The sequence below is a fragment of the Chinchilla lanigera genome, unplaced genomic scaffold (assembly GCF_000276665.1).
Source record: "Chinchilla lanigera isolate Chin_1 unplaced genomic scaffold, ChiLan1.0 scaffold00030, whole genome shotgun sequence".
NCBI classification, from domain to species: domain Eukaryota; kingdom Metazoa; phylum Chordata; class Mammalia; order Rodentia; family Chinchillidae; genus Chinchilla; species Chinchilla lanigera.
In genome coordinates, this window is record NW_004955431.1 from 20,209,106 (window position 1) to 20,225,571 (window position 16,466).

The following is a 16,466-nucleotide window of genomic DNA, read 5'->3' on the forward strand; positions in this document are numbered from 1 at the left end:
ACCTTGCGCTTGCCAGGCAGGCGCTTTTGCCGCTGAGCTAAATCCCCAGCCCCTGTCTTTGATTTTTCTATGTTTTATTTGATTACTGTTTTCATCAGTTTTTTGGGGGAAGTTATTCTTTTCCCATCCTTAGCCCCTTTTAATTTCATTTTTCTCTTTTGCTCTTTCAGGTTTTTTTTTCACTTTCTTTTATTACCCATGTATTTCTTTCTCTGTTCTTCTTTTTCTTATTTCTTCTTCCTGGTGATTGTTCTCTAACATATTAATTTCCTTTTACTCCTCAATAGGACAGTCTGTCTCATTTTTATCTCCTCTTTCTCCTATCTCATTGATTAATTTTCCAAATTTTCCTTCCTTTATTCCCTAGTTTCCCACATCTACTTTACTAGTATAACTACCAGGCTTTATCAGTCTAACAGCTAGTTAAAATTATGACATTGCTGTGGAATACTGAACTATTATTAGTAGAGGTAAAGTTATCCCATTTAGGAGATATTTAGTATAGGTCAATAGTAGGCCAATACTCTATTTGTTGTACGGTTCATACTATAATCATAGATGTCTATTCAATGGCTAAGAGTGGTACAATATTAGTTGTTAGGCTTTGTCAGTACTCAGCTTGTATTTAGCACATAATTAATGTTAATTGTATTACTGTGTTCAAGGAGACATATCTCTGGCTATTAACTGGTATTTTTGTGAGGTCAATATCTGGATTGCCTTGGGGTTATTAGCAATGATATGTCCCTTTCCTTGGAAAACTGGGTCATATAATAAATATCTGCAAACTCACAGTCCAGGTAAATGGAGGTGGGTTCATCCAGGGACAGAAGCAAAGGGCAAAGTTATGCCCAGGGGATACCACTGAAAAATAAACATTAACTAAACAGGTTCCTATGTAAAGCAAAACTTTCTAGTACAATCAATCCTCAAGCCTCAACACAAAAAGAAACAAAATAGAAACGAGAAGACATGCCAACAAAAATGCCTCCGAAAACTTCAGCCCCCCTGCAAAGGTAATCCATGGGAGTCAAAAGGGAGGAAACTAATAAGCATACACCAGAATTATGCAAAATCACATGAGTGGAAATAACAAAACAGTTATCTAAGTCATTTGGCAAGATCACAGGAGGTATGAGTAAACACATATTGACACAGTTGGACAAAATGATCAGCAAGTTGACAAGAGTCACTAATAAAAAGCTAGCAGAGCAAATAAATTGGTATCAAACATGAATCACCATCAGAGAGAAAAATTAGAGTCTGTAAAAAGGTTCCAAATAGAAATTTGGGAAATTAAAAATTCTATTGAGAGCACGGGCAGCATGCAGAAATGATCATTGGGAGGACAGACTGTAAGAACTGTAACACAGGGCTGTTGTTAGTGACCAGTTAATGAAAGATATCTTAAAAGCCATGAAAGAACATGAAAAATGGACCCAACCATTCATAGATGATACAAAGAAGATGAATCTAAAATTAATCAGAATTAGTAAAGGATCAGAGGGAAGTACAAATGGCATAAAAAGCCTGTTTTAAGAAATAATAGAACACATTCCAAATAACGAAAAATAATTTATAAAGATAAGTGATGCATATAGAACCCAAAATGGCCATGACTAGAAAAAAACCTCTGTACAACACATCGAAATCAAAATCGTGGAAATATAACACAAGAACTTAATTTTAGTAGAAACACTATTGAAATAAAAATAGATATTCTTCAAAAACCTAGTATTAATTCCATTCAACTATGCTATTCCCTATTTAGGTATTTTCCCATTTTATTAAAAGATATAGTGATATAAGCATATCTGTGTTGATAACAGCACAATTCATAGTGACTAAATCTTGGAAGTGGCCTATATGTCCAGTCACAGATGAATAGATAAAGAAAATGTGGCATTTAGGACTCCGTTGATGTAAAGATGAACTTGAGTCATTTATAGGAAAATTAATTCCCTTTGAAACCATAATGTTAAGATAAATCCATTAGAAATGCAAGTTTGAATATTACATGGTTCCTGTTATATAAGAAACTCCAAATTATAAACTGAGAAATAAAAGATTGATAATAGGAGATAAGGAGATACAACTTTCTAAAATAAGAAAGAGATCAAGAGATATAGACAGACCGGGAGGGAAAGGGGATAAAAAAAGAATTAACATGTGTTACATACTTGTACCAACTCCACAGAAGGAATGTAAATACTATGTAATGCAAATGTGTACTAATAAAAGTAAAAAGGAAGAAAAGGGGAAACAGAATTTATAGTACAATATTTTCCTACTTATGGATATATGAGGCTTACAGAAAGCCAAGTAACTTGAAGAAAAGTGGCTTCCCATGACACATCATAGTCAAAATGTCAGAAGTCTAACAAAAAGACTGAATCTTTGCAATTATTGGTAAAATGCAAAACTGAATTAGAAAATTAGAACTCATTAGGATTAAAACCAAGCTTTCAACACAAACTTTAAAGGCCAGGAGAGATTGGAGTGATATCTTTCTAATCCTAAAAGATAATACCTTCCAGCCAAGAGTAGTATACCCTGAAAAACTGTTTAAAATTTATGGAGAAATAAGGACTTTCCACAACAAAGAACACTTCAAGAAATTCATGACCACCACAACATCACTCCAAAAAATACTCCAGAATATCATATAGACAAAGAAGCCAACAAAGGCAAAATTTTGGGTGGAATGAATATGCAAAGCAAGGGAAGTTGTTGAATGATAAGAGAAAAACTAAAGGAGTCAATAACTGAAAAAGTGAACAATAATAATGGCTTCAGCTTAACAAGTAAACGACAAAGATTGGTATGCTGGATCAAAGAAAAAAACCAGCAGGTCTGATGTATTAAAGAGAGATGTCTAATGCAGTAAGAAATTCATCATATAAAAATCAAAGAATGGAAAATTATATCACATGCATAAAGACCCAAAAGCAGCAAGCAGAGGCAATCATTTTTATCTCAAAATAAAGTTCAAGCTAAAACTTATCAGATGAAAAAAGTCTACTACATATTAGTTGAGGGAAAATTTTACCAGGAAGAGATAACTATATATGCTGAATATCAGTGTGCCTTATGTCACAAAATAAAACTGGACATAAAAGATTAAACACTAATACATATGTAATGCGTGACCTTATATTAATTATTAAAAATAAACAAATTGAGCTCAGCCAGAGGAACCCAGGTGCTTGGCCCATCCTGCTACACCACAGGACATACAGCAAGAACTGGAAGTGCCCAAGACTCAGCAGCCAGCTCATCTGGAGGGACCCAGGTGCCTGGTTCATCCCACTACATCTCAGCACCAGGCCACCAGGGATTGATAGCCGCAAGTAGGACCCTCACTAGGATACACATGATGAACAGGTGAGACTAGTGGGAGGGAATAGTCCAAAATACATGTAGCTTTGTAATATAATTTCAAGTGAGGAATTGTGATGCATCCTGCCTTTTCTTTGTTTCTTAGGATGGCCTTTATTATTCTAGGCCTCTTCTGGTTCCAGATGAACTTTAGGAATGTTTTCTATAGATTGGGTGGGGGGTATACTAATGGCATTTTAATTGGGATTGCTTTGAATCTATACAACAATTTTGGAAGTATGGCCATTTTCACAATGTTAGTTCTTCCTATCCATGAGCAAGGACTACCCTTACATTTTCTGATATCCTCTTTGATCTTTTTTTTCAGAGCACTATAATTTTCACTATATAGATCTTTTAATGCTTTTGTCAGATTGATTCCTTTGGTTTGTTTATGTTTGTGATCTGGTATGCTACTATTGTTCTTTTTTTTTTTTCTCATTTACTTCTCTCTTTAAAATAAAATTACAAAAAAAAAAAAATACAAGTCAGCATGTAGGTAAATCCACTCTAAGAAGGTGAAACACTTTGCATACAAACTTGTAATTTATGATTGGTTTTGTAGTAATATAACTATAGACTTTGCTTCTATGGTCTAAAGTACAAAATCAATAGTTACCAGAGCTGGTCAATTTATAAATTGTGCTTGGTGCTATCATTATTGCTAATTGTACTACTATAGCTCAAAACTCACAAGAATCAAAACAGGAAACAAAATAAATTTTTTTGATATAAAACATGACTAGACAAATGAGCAGAATGCAATCTGATAATTCCAGCCCGCCCAGAGCAAGTCAGGTGACATCAACATAGACAAATTGAAAGTCACACACCTGAAATTTTTGATATGTTAGCACCTGAAGTAAAGAAGCAACTCCATGAGGCTATAGAGGAAATCAGATCACAAATAATCTCTCAAGTAAAAATAGAAATGACAAACATAATGAAAGAATTGTTCAGCATATCTGAAGAAGACATAGATAAAAAGTAGAGGAGCGCAGGAAAAGTATGGGAACCTTCAATGAACAATACAGGAAAGATTTGGGATGTATGAAAAAGATTCAAGGAGATAACCAGGAAATTAAAAATTCCATTGAATCCTGGCAAAACCACTTGAACAAAACTGAAGATAAACTTTCAGACCTTGAAGATAGGACTGCAGATAGCATTCATGAAAGGAAAGATCTCTTAAACATAACAAGGAACCAGGAAATAACAATTCAACAGCTGCAAAATGATGCAAAGAAAAACAATATAATGTTGATGTAAAAACAAAAAAGCAGGAGTCAACATAAATGACATAAAAAGACTATATTCAGAAGTAATAGCAGAAAATATCCCAAGCATAGGAAAAGAATCTGACATATGTTTGAGGCATGTTGAACTACAGTTAGCCATAACAAAAATAAATGTACCCCCAGAATATAATAATCAAAATTCCTGAAATTCAGCACAAAAACAGAACATTAAAAGCTGTTAGAGAAAAGAAACAGATCACCTATAAAGGAAAGCCCATCAGAATCATGGCAGACTTCTCAACACAGACCATCAAGTCTAGAAGAACTTGGAGTGAAGTATCTGAAGTCCTGAAAGAAAACAACTTCCAACCCAGATTGATGTATCCAGCAAAACTATCTTTCAAAATTAATGGAGAAATAAAATACTTCTACAACAAAGAACAACTGAAGAAATTCATGAACACCAAACCAACACTACAAAGAGTAGTGAAAGATATTTTAGAAAGAGATAAAAATGACCTTAATTCTAAGAACAACAACAAAAAGAAACCACCAAGCAGAGCAAGCAATTAAACATAGGAAAACTGTAGGGAACCAACAGCAGGGAAATAACATGATAATGTAAGCCAATATATATCAGTAATAACCATTAATTTAAATGGCCTCAATTCACCAATAAAAAGAAACAGACTGGCAGAATGGATCAAGAAACAAAATGCAACAGTATGCTGTATATAAGAAACACATTTAATTCAAAAGGAAATTTATAAACTGAAAATCAAAGGATAGAAAACAATACTCTATGTGACAGGAATCCAGGAAAAAGCAAGGGTAGCTATTCTCTTTCCAGACATTGTAAACTTAAATGGAGAATCATCAAAAGAGATAAAGAAGGTCACTACATGCTTGTTAGGGGAAAACTTCAAGAGAAAGTGATAAAAATCAAAAATATATATGCTCCAAATATGGGAACACACAATAATATAAGACAAATATTGATAGACATGAAAAATCAAATAAGCAATGACACAATTGTAACTGCAGATCTTACAACTCATTGTCACAAAAGAGATAGATCAAGTAGACAAAAAATCAGCAAATAAATAACAGAACTCAAACAAACTTGTAAACAGATGGACACAGTAAAAGTGTCCATCTGTTTTCAGAGTGCTCCACTGAACAACATCAGAATACACATTCCTCTCAGCTGCTCACAGGATGCACTCTAAACTAGACCATATACTAATCCATAGAACATCCTTAAGTTTATGCAAAGGAAATAAATTTATCCTACACATATTATCTGATCATAGTGCAATGAAATTGAAAATTATTGATAAAAGAAACCACAAAAACTCCATAAACACATGAAAATTAAATAACAGTCTCCTAAAAAACCAGTGGGTCCTAGATGAAATTAAAAAAGAAATTAGAAAATATTGACAATCAAATGAAAATGCAAAAACAAGTTACTGGTCCTATGTGATGCAATGAAAGCAATCCTCAGAGGCAAATTTATAGTGGTGAATTCTCACATCAGGAAAGCAAAATGAGCACAAATAAACAACCTAATGTTACACCTCAAACTTCTAGGAAAAGAGCACCAAGACGTTCCCAAAGCCCAAAGAAGAAAATTAAAATGATCAGAACAGAAATTAATATAATTTAGACTAAAAAAATGCAAACAATTAATGAATCAAATAGTTTGTTCTTTGGAAGAATAGATAAAATTGATAAACCCTTAGCTATCCTAATCAAAGAAAGGAAAGAAAAAACTCAGATCTGTGCAATAAAGAATGAAAAATGTGAAATCACTACAGATCTTTTGGCAATTCAAAAGATCACCAATACCTACTTTGAAAATGTTTACTCTCATAGGATGGAAAACATAGAAGAAATCAGCAGATTCCTAGAAACGTATAAATTACCAAAGCTGAAAGAAGAATATATAAACATTGTGAGTAGCCAAATATCAGTTAATTAAATTGAAAACATAATTAAAGACTTACCAACAAAGAAAATCCTGGGTCCTCAGGAATTCACAGCTGAATTTTATAGGATATTTAAAGAAGATTTAACATCAATACTCTTCAAACTCTTTAATGAAATTGAAAGGAAAGCAATTCTCCCTTACTCATTCCAGTAGGCAGGTATTACTCTGATACCAATACCAGAGAAAGACCAAACCAAAAAGAGAACTATAGGCCAATCTCCCTAATGAACATTGTTGCAAAAATCCTAAATAAAATACTAGCAAACAATGCAGCGAATCATCAAGAAGATTATATACCACAACCAAGTGGGATTTATATGAGAGATGCAGGGATGGTTCAATAGATGGGAATCAGTAAAGGTAATACACCATATCAATAGAGCCAAATACAAAAATCACATGATGGTCTCAATAGATGCAGAAAAAGCTTTTGATAAAGTCCAATACTCATCCATGATGAAAACCCTACAGAAAATCAGAATAGATGGTCTTTACCTCAATTTGATAAAAGCCATCTATGACAAACCAATAGGCAAAATTGTATTAAATGGACAAAATTGGAAAGCTTTCAGTCTTAAATCAGAAGCAAGACAAGGATGTCTAGTTTCACCACTTCTTTCCATATAGTTTTGGAAATTTTAGCCAGAGCAAGAAGATAAGAGAGAGAAATAAAAGGAATAAAGATAGGAAAGTAAGAAGTGAGATTATCATTGTTTGCAGATGACATGATACTCTACATAGAAGACCCCAAAAACTCCATTCAGAGACTTCTAAATTTAATAATCAAATCCAATCATGTAGCTGGATTCAAAGTCAGCACTCAATAATCAATAGCATTCCTGTACACAAACAACAAACTCACTGAGGGAGAAGTTATGGAAACCACAGCTTTCACAATAGTATACAAAATGATGAAATACTTAAGTATCAATCTAATAGCAGAAGTAAAAGATCTATGCATTGGAAATTATATTTTTCTGAAAACATTGATCAAACAGGATTTTAGAAAATGGAAAGATATTCCTTATTTATGGATAGTAAAAACCAATATAGTAAAAATGACCCTATTCCCAAAACTTTTAAACAGATTCAATGCAGTTCTGATCAAACTATCATTAGTATACTTCACAGAACTAAAAAAAGAATTCCTAAAACTCATCTGGAAGCAGAAAAGACCTAGAATAGCAAAGGCTATCTTGGGCAGAAATACAGGACAGGAGGGAGGCATCACAATCCCTGAGTTGAAATTATACCACAAAGCTATTGTGATAAAATCAGCATGGTACTGGCAAAAAATAAAAAAATAAAAAAACAGACCTGATGATCAGTGTGACAGATTAGAAGATGCAGACAAAACTACAAACACACTCAGCCACCTGTTTTTGACAAAGGAGTCAAACATGTTCCCTGGATAAAAGATAGCCTCTTTCATAAATGGTGCAGGATAAACTGTCTTTCCTTACTTCAGAGTCTAAAACTAGACCCAAGTCTATCTCCATTCACTAAATTTAAGTCAAAATGGATCAGAGCTCTAAATGTTAAAGCAGAAATACTAAATCTACTGGAACAGAAGGTATGTAGAATTCTTGAAGACATGGGGTTGGGCAGAGAGTTCATGAACGAAAACCAAACTGCACGGGAAATACTTCAAAGAATCAACTGAGATCTCACCTCATTGAACAGTTTTTGCAAATCTAAAGAATTCACCAACGAAGTGAGTAGAAAATCCACAAATTGGGAAAAAAATTTAGCCAATGGTCCCTGAGATAGAGGACTTCTATCTGGAACATATAAAGAATTAAAAAATTGGCCCCTAAAATTCAAAGACCCAGTGCAAAAATGGGCATCTGAAATAAATAAAATCTTCTAGGATGAAGAAATACAAATGGCAAAGTAATATATGAAAAATGCTCATTGTCATTGGTCATTTGAGAAATGCAAATTAAAACAACACAGATTCCATCTCACCGCAGAAAAAATGACTGTCTTCAAGAAATTTACCAATGACAAATCCTGGTGGGGCTGTGAAAAAGGAACACTTGTTCACTGTTGGTGGGAGTGTAGACTGGTACAACCACAATCAAAACAGTGTGGACTGGTACAACCACTATCAAAACAGTGTGGATTCCTCAGAAAACTAGGAATAGAAGTTCCATTCGATCCAGCTTTTCCATTTTGGGGTATTTTTCTAGTAGAATTGAAAACATACCAGAGTGATATGTGCACCCATGTTTATAACAGCTCAATTTGTAATAGCTAAATCTTGGAAACAATCAAAGTGCCCATTTAACAAAGGAATGAATAAAAAATATCATTTTTGTACAATGGAACATTACTCAGCTATAAAGAAAAGTAAACGCTTGTATAGGTAAAAGAATGCAATTTGAAACCACACTCATAAGTAAAATAAATCATTGTTGCATGTGTAAACATCACTTTGTCTCTGTATTGTGAGAACCTGAAAGGGTAAATAAGATCCAAAAGATGTAATATATATTATGAAAGGGAAAATGAACTGCTCAAATAGAAAGAATAACTGGGATGTGTGAAAGGAGAAAGGAAGGAAGGGAATACACACACACACACACACACACACACACACACACTCATAAGATAGCCAAGGTGACTGTACTAATTTCTGTTAGTTTATTGCAAGTAAGAGTGCTTATATTGTTTGGTCAATTTTGCATGCTTAGATCTGGTAATCTGTGCAACTAATTTTAAGACAACTGTGCAATATAATACCCTTTGTTAATTTTCTATCATCTTTTGAAATTCTGTATCATTTTATTTTTTTTCTATTTAAAATAAAAATATAGGTCAAATAACCAGAAAAGTTAAGAAATAGAGGAGCTGAACCACATGTTCAGATTGCTCTACCCTAGAAGAACAGAATACACACTGTTTTCATGAGTACATGGAACTTTCTGAAAATTAGACCACGTTGTAGTTTATGAAGTCTGCAACCTATTAAAGAATTGAAATCATTTTTTGTGTACTATCAGATCATAGTATACTGTAATGAGATATAAATCAGAAAGTAAAGACCAGAAATTTTACACACACCTGGACATTTAAAAATATACTCCTAAGCATTCTATATGCCACAAAGAAATCAAGAAAGAAATTAAACAATTTCAATAATCAATCAAATGATAATGCTAGAACAAAACACCAAAACCTATGGGACACAATGAAAGCAGTCCTAAAGAGGAAGTTTATTGCAGTGACTGCTTATAATATAAAAACAGAGCAAGCTTGAAAAAAAAAAAAACCCTAAGCAAGTACCTCAAAATAGTAGAAAAACAAGAACAACCAAATCTCAACCCAATACAAGGAAGAAAATCAGAAAAAATCTTAGCTGAAATTAATGAAATTGAGGTTAGAAAGACAATAGAAAGAATCAATGAATTGCAGATATGTTTATTTGACTGAATAAATAAAGTACACAAACTTTTCCAAACTTCTGAAAAGAAGACACCACCCATCATCATACAATAACAAATGAAGAAGGCAAAATCACAATAGGAACCACTGAAATCTAGAAGCTTAGTATTAACTCCTGTGAAAAATAGTATTCTATTATATTGCTAAATCTAGAAGAAATGGACATTAACTTAGATATATATGGAGTATATAAAAACTTAACCAAAAATAATTAGAAACTCTGAATAATACAATAACAGGCAATGAAATTGAAGTATTGAAAAATCTATCAAGAAAACTCAGGACCTGATGGATTCACCACTAAATTGTAAAAACTTACATGGAAGGATATAATACCAATAGTCCTTGAACTTATCAATAAAATTGAGAGGGAAAGAGCAATTTTAAACCTACTCTTGCATGCCAGCATTATTCTGATTCCAAAACCATAGAATAAACCAACTAAAAAAGAAATGCATAGGTAAATAAATCCCTCTTTCTCTTCCTTCCTCCCTTCCTTCCTTCCTTCCTCCTTCCCTCCCTCTCTCTCTCTCTCCTTCCTTCCTTCCTTCCTTCCTTCCTTCCTTCCTTTCTTTCTTTCTTTCTTTCTTTCTTTCTTTCTTTCTTTTTCTTTCTACCAGGAATTGAACTCAGGACTTTGCACTTGCCAGGCAGGTGCTTGTGTTTTTGAGCTATAACCATGGCCCCATGGCCAATGTCTTTAATTAACATAGAACAATCCTCAACAAGTTACGGGCAAAGACAATGCAACAAGTGATAAGAAAGGTCATACATAATAAGTAGATTTACTTCCAGGGATATGGGATGATTGAATATATGAAAATCAATAAATTTAATATACCAAATAAATTTAATTTAAGCTAGAGAAAATCATGTGGTCATATCAATGATACAGACAAAGCTCTTGAGAGAATTCAACTTCAATTCCTTTTAAAGTCTCTGAAGAAAATAGGTGTAGAACAACCTCATTTCAATCTGCTGAAAGCAGTTCATGCAAGTCAATATCCAAAATCATCATAAACAGGGAAAGGATGAAAAATTTCCCTGTGTAATCAGGAACAAATCAAAGATGACTTATCACAATGTTTGTTCTATGTAGCACTTATGACATTAACCAGAATAATATAGTAGGAGAATGAAACAAAAAGCTTCCATATAGAGAAGAAAGAAGTCAAATTATCTTTGTATGCCAATGACATTATACTATATGTGGAAGACTCAAAAATTCCATGGAAAGTCTGCTAGAATTAAATTCAGCAATGTAGCAGGTTAGTAAATCAATGTACAGTACACAAATCAGTATCATTCCTCTACACCAATAGTGAGCCCACCAGAAATAATGAAATCAATACTATTTACAGAGGCATCAAGTAAAAGTAAATACTTAGAAATTATCCTAACCAATGAAGTGAAATATCTACAAAAAGATTATAGTACTCTGGAAAAGGAGATCAGAGAATACAGAAAAAAAGAAAGAAAGAAAGAAGAAAGAAAGGGAAAGACAAAGAATGAAAGAAAGAAAGAAAGAAAGAAAGAAAGAAAGAAAGAAAGAAAGAAAGAAAGAAAGAAAAAGAAAGAAAAAGAAATGAAAAAAGAAAAAAAGAAAAGATAAGCCACGTTTCTGAACAGGCAGAACCCAATATTTTCAAAATGGCAGTATTTCCATTTAAAATGATCCTGATCAAAATACTAGTGATATTCTTCATAGAACTAGGAAAACAGTCCTAAACAGTTTTATGGAATCAGAAGAGAACATGAATAGGAAAAGCAAACCTTGACAACAAGAGCAAAACAGAAGTCATCATCACCCCAGATGTTAAGTTACATTACAAAGCTATAGTGATACAAACAGCAGGTTACTGGCACAAAAACAGACATGAGGATGAATGGAACAGAATATAAAATGCAGAAACAAACCCAGCCACTTTTAACTCCATGATCTTTGAGAAAGGTGCCAAAAATATATGCTGGAGGAAAGGTATTCTCCTTATCAAGTGGTGTAGGAAAAGTAGTTATGCACATACTAAAGATTGGATCTAGACCCATATCTCTTAGTATGTACTAAATTACAATAAAAGTGGATCAAAGAAAACAGAAACACATCTTCTGCTTGAAGATAAAGCAGGTAAAATTCCTCAAGACGTAGGCATAGACAAAGAATTTCTGAAGAAAATTCCAGTTGCACAGGAGATAATATCAAGAATCAATAAATGAGATTATAGCAAAGGAAATAACCAAAAGAATCAAGACGAACTTCAGAATTGGAATCAGTTTTTACCAACTATATGTCAGGTTAACATCTAGAATATGTAATACACTGAAAGAAATCAGAACCCCAAAATAAAAGAGCCTATCAAAAAATGGAGTGAAATGAATAGACACTTCTCTGGAGGAGTATACAAATGGCCAATAAATACATGAAAAAATCTTCAACATTACTGGCCACTAGACAAATGCAAATGAAAACAATACTGAGATTCCCTCTTATTCCAGAAACAATGGCTGTCATAGAGAAATCAGATAATAACAAATTGCTCCCTAGTGACACTATGTATTGTCTCTAATGTTTTTTAAGTTATTGTTTTCTTATTCCCTTCAATGATTTGATCAATCATCTATTCTTACATCTGGTAATCTTATCTACTGAAGATAACAATATGTAATATAACAACCACTGTTAATCTCTATCATTTGGTTTGAAACCCCGTATCATTTTTAATATCCTTGCTTTGTGTTGTTTGCATATTGCTATTCTTTTTTTTTTTGTAATATTTTCCTTAAAATAAAAAAAAAACAACAACAACAAATTGCTTGCGAGGATATAGGAAAAAAGGAAACCTGCTGCACTGTTGTGGGAATGTAAGCTAAGCTTTGGGCCTGGCCTATATTTTAATCAAGCAATGAATAAAGAGAATGTAGTATTTATGTACAAAGGAGTGGTACTCTACTATAAAGATGGATAAATTTGGTAATGTAGAAAAATAGATGTATGTTCAGACCATAATATTAAGTGGAATATATCAGAAACAAGTTTAAATAATACATAGTTTCTGTTTCATGAGAAAGCCAAAGGTATAAATAAAGAAGGAAATAAAAGATACAGAATAGGAAACAGGGATAGATCTTTTGCAAAAGAGAAGGGAACCAAGAGAGAGAGGGAGAGCAAGGAAGAGGGGAAAAGGAAGTAAAAAAGTTAAGATGTGTCGTGTAGCTGTATCAACTCCTTTAATGAATGTAAATGTAATGTATTGCAAACATATACTAATAAAAAAGAATAGTGAAAGTAACCAGTTGAAAATCTTTAAAGGAAGAAATTTAAAATTGCATTATTAGAAGTAATATATTTAAAAATAAAGGTGAAATAAATATTCAGTGAGACTTAAAAAGTGTAAGAAGTCATCACCAGTGGACCTAATCTATAACAAATATTGAAGGAAGTATTTAAGTTGAAGGAAAACTGTTCAATATAAATCTGGTCAACACAGAGGAATTAAGAGCAAATGAAATGATAGCAATATGAGTGAAAATATTTTTATTAATATGTATATATGTTAAAAGGCAATGAAGTGCTGAAAGCAAAAAAGTAAAACTGTATTTTGGAAATAAATACATTTAGAAATAAACTGACAATAGCTGAATAGGCAAGAAAAGTAAAAGCAACATAATTTATTGTCAGAATCTTATATCTGAAGTACTGTAGTGTCTTGAAGATAGAATATGTTAATTTGTTCATAGTTTCCATTTTTATTTGTGTAGCTGGTACCAGTTGCTCTCTATCCTCAGCAACACTGGTTGTCACTTGTCATTTTGATTATCATCATCCTGCTTGGTGTGATGTAGTCTCTCATGGGGATTTTGATTTTCATTGCCTTGATGGCTAATGACATTAATCATCATTTCATGTGCTTTCTTGGCATCTTTGGAAAAATGTCTATTCAAACTCTGTACATTTTTTAATTTGGATAAATTTTATTTTAAATTTAAAAAATTTCTTTGTGTAGTTTGAATAACAAGTCGTACAATACATTAGAGACATGACTTGCAAACATTTCTTCCTCTTCTGTGGGTTTACTTTTCACTTTCTTCACAGTGTTTGGACAAACAGAAGTTTTTAATTTGGATTAAAACCTTATCATTTTTCCTTATTGTTTCTTAGGATAGTGATGTCACTCAAGCATCCATTTCCTCATTCATCATCCCAAATATTTATGCCTGTATTTTCTGTAAATAATTTAAGAGATTTTGCTTTTGCATTTAGAAATTTAATCCATCTTGAGTTGATATTTTTGTTTGTGGTGTAATGTAGGGGTCCAACTGAATTCTTTTGTGTGCATATTCAGTGTCATAGCACCATTTGTTGCAAAGACTATCTTTCCTATTGAAGTCATTCTTCTGTTTGTATATTTTATTTTTAACATTTAACAATTTAATTTTGGTCATTTTTATACTTTTCATCTTCTTATGTTCATAGCTTATGCTGTATATTTGAGGATAAGGAACATATTAATAGTTGTTTTGAAAATACTCTGATAATTGCAACTTGTGTGCATTTCTTTATTGATACATTTTGTAACTGATTATGGATAAGATTTAGAGAATGATTATTTTTGGTGGTATCCCTGGACGTTGTCAATTTTGTAGTTTAACGTGATTTTTTTTCATATGTAGTATAGCATATGAATGTTGGACTTTGTTATGGCTTTGTTAGACTTTGTTATATATATAGTTATGTATTTCTGGTCTAACTTTTTTCCAAAAGAAAACCTTTTTCAGAACATCCAGACTGTTTTTCAGAGCTCCTGCACCATTTTGCATTATTTGTCAGCATTGTATTAGAATTCCAGTTTACTTTCTTGCCAGTATTACTTATTTTCTATCATTTTTATTATTACTATTTTAGTAAAGTGTATATTATTGTGATTTTCATTTGTAGTTTCCATTGGACTAATGATGATATTTTCGTATGTCTATTGGTCACTGATATGACTTCTTTGGAAAATGTTTGTGTCTTTTGTGCAGTTTTAAATTGGATGATAGTCTGTTTTTTTAATTACAAAAACTAACAAAACAGCAATGAAGACAAAATCAAAACAACACAAAAACAACAAAAACGATACATGATCTCAAAACAAAATGATAGGGATTAACAATGGTTGCTACATTACCTACTATTATCCTCAGTGAAGTTACTCAATCCACCAGACATAAGAATGTAAGATTGATCAAACAATCAAAGACAGTAAAATGTAACAACAACAAAAATAAAAACATTGGAAATAATGTAGAGCTTCACTATACAAGCTGGGAGGAGTTCAACAATGGTTCTGTTCATTGTAGCGTTGTAAGAGTCAATATATTCTGGGTATGAGACCCTTATCAGACAGAGAGTTGATAAATATCTTCTCCTACTTTATGGGCTGCTTTTCTACTCTTGGTAGTATTTGTGAGGCACAAAAATTTTTCATTTTGTTTATATCTTAATATTTTTATATTTTGGACGTCATATCTAAGAAACTATTGCCTAAGCCAAAGCCATAAAGACTTGTACCTATATTTTCTGCAAAGATGCATAGTAATTTTGTCTCTTATTCTTATATCTTAGCTCCATTTTGAGTTGTTTTTATTATAGTGTAACGTCTAGTTCTAAACTCATTCTTTTTGCATGTGTATATACACCATTTGTTATTAGGACTACTTAATGGTCTTGACATTCTTGTTGAAAACCAATTGATGATAGACAGGTAGATTTATTTTTAGACTCAATTTTATTCCATTGATCTGTAGCTTATTCTTATGTCATTACTGCGTTCTGTTGATTATCATATCTTCAATAGTTTTTAAAATTCAAAAACGTTAGTCTTCCAACTTTATTTTTATACTCTCAAGTCTATTTTAGCTACTTGGGTTTTATAACATACTTGAATTCTAGGGTCTGGTTTTCTAGTGTTATACAAACAGCAGTTGGATGTTTATTGATATTGCATTACACTTATAGACCAATTTGGAATAAGTTACTATTAATAGTATTGTCTTGTAATCTATAAACGTAGGATAAATTTTCTTTAATTTCTTTCAGTAATGTTTTTGTAGTGTTCACTGTACATACCTTGTATTTTGTTAGTTAAACACGTTATGTATTTTACTTTTTGATGCTATTATTGTTTCATTACATTTCCGTTTTTAAGTGTTCATTGGAAATATATCAAGATATGATATAAGTAATTTTTGTATCCTGAGTTTTGTGTGCTTCATTGCTGAGCCCAGTTATTAGCTCAAATAACTCCCTCCCTATGTCTTTCTGCCTCCTTCCTTCCTTTCCCCTTCCTCCCTCCCTTCTTTCCCCCCTCCCTCTCTCCCTCCCTCCCTTCCTCCTTCCTTCCTTCCTTCCTTCCTTCACTCACTCACTCACT

At 32.5% G+C, this 16,466-nt stretch overlaps 1 protein-coding gene across 1 annotated transcript in view; it reads left to right on the forward strand.

Moving 5' to 3' along the window:
* Atrnl1 (attractin-like 1) overlaps nt 1–16,466 on the forward strand; it is a gene marked incomplete at its 5' end in the record, with an annotated part of 750,654 nt that overhangs the window by 214,741 nt on the left and 519,447 nt on the right.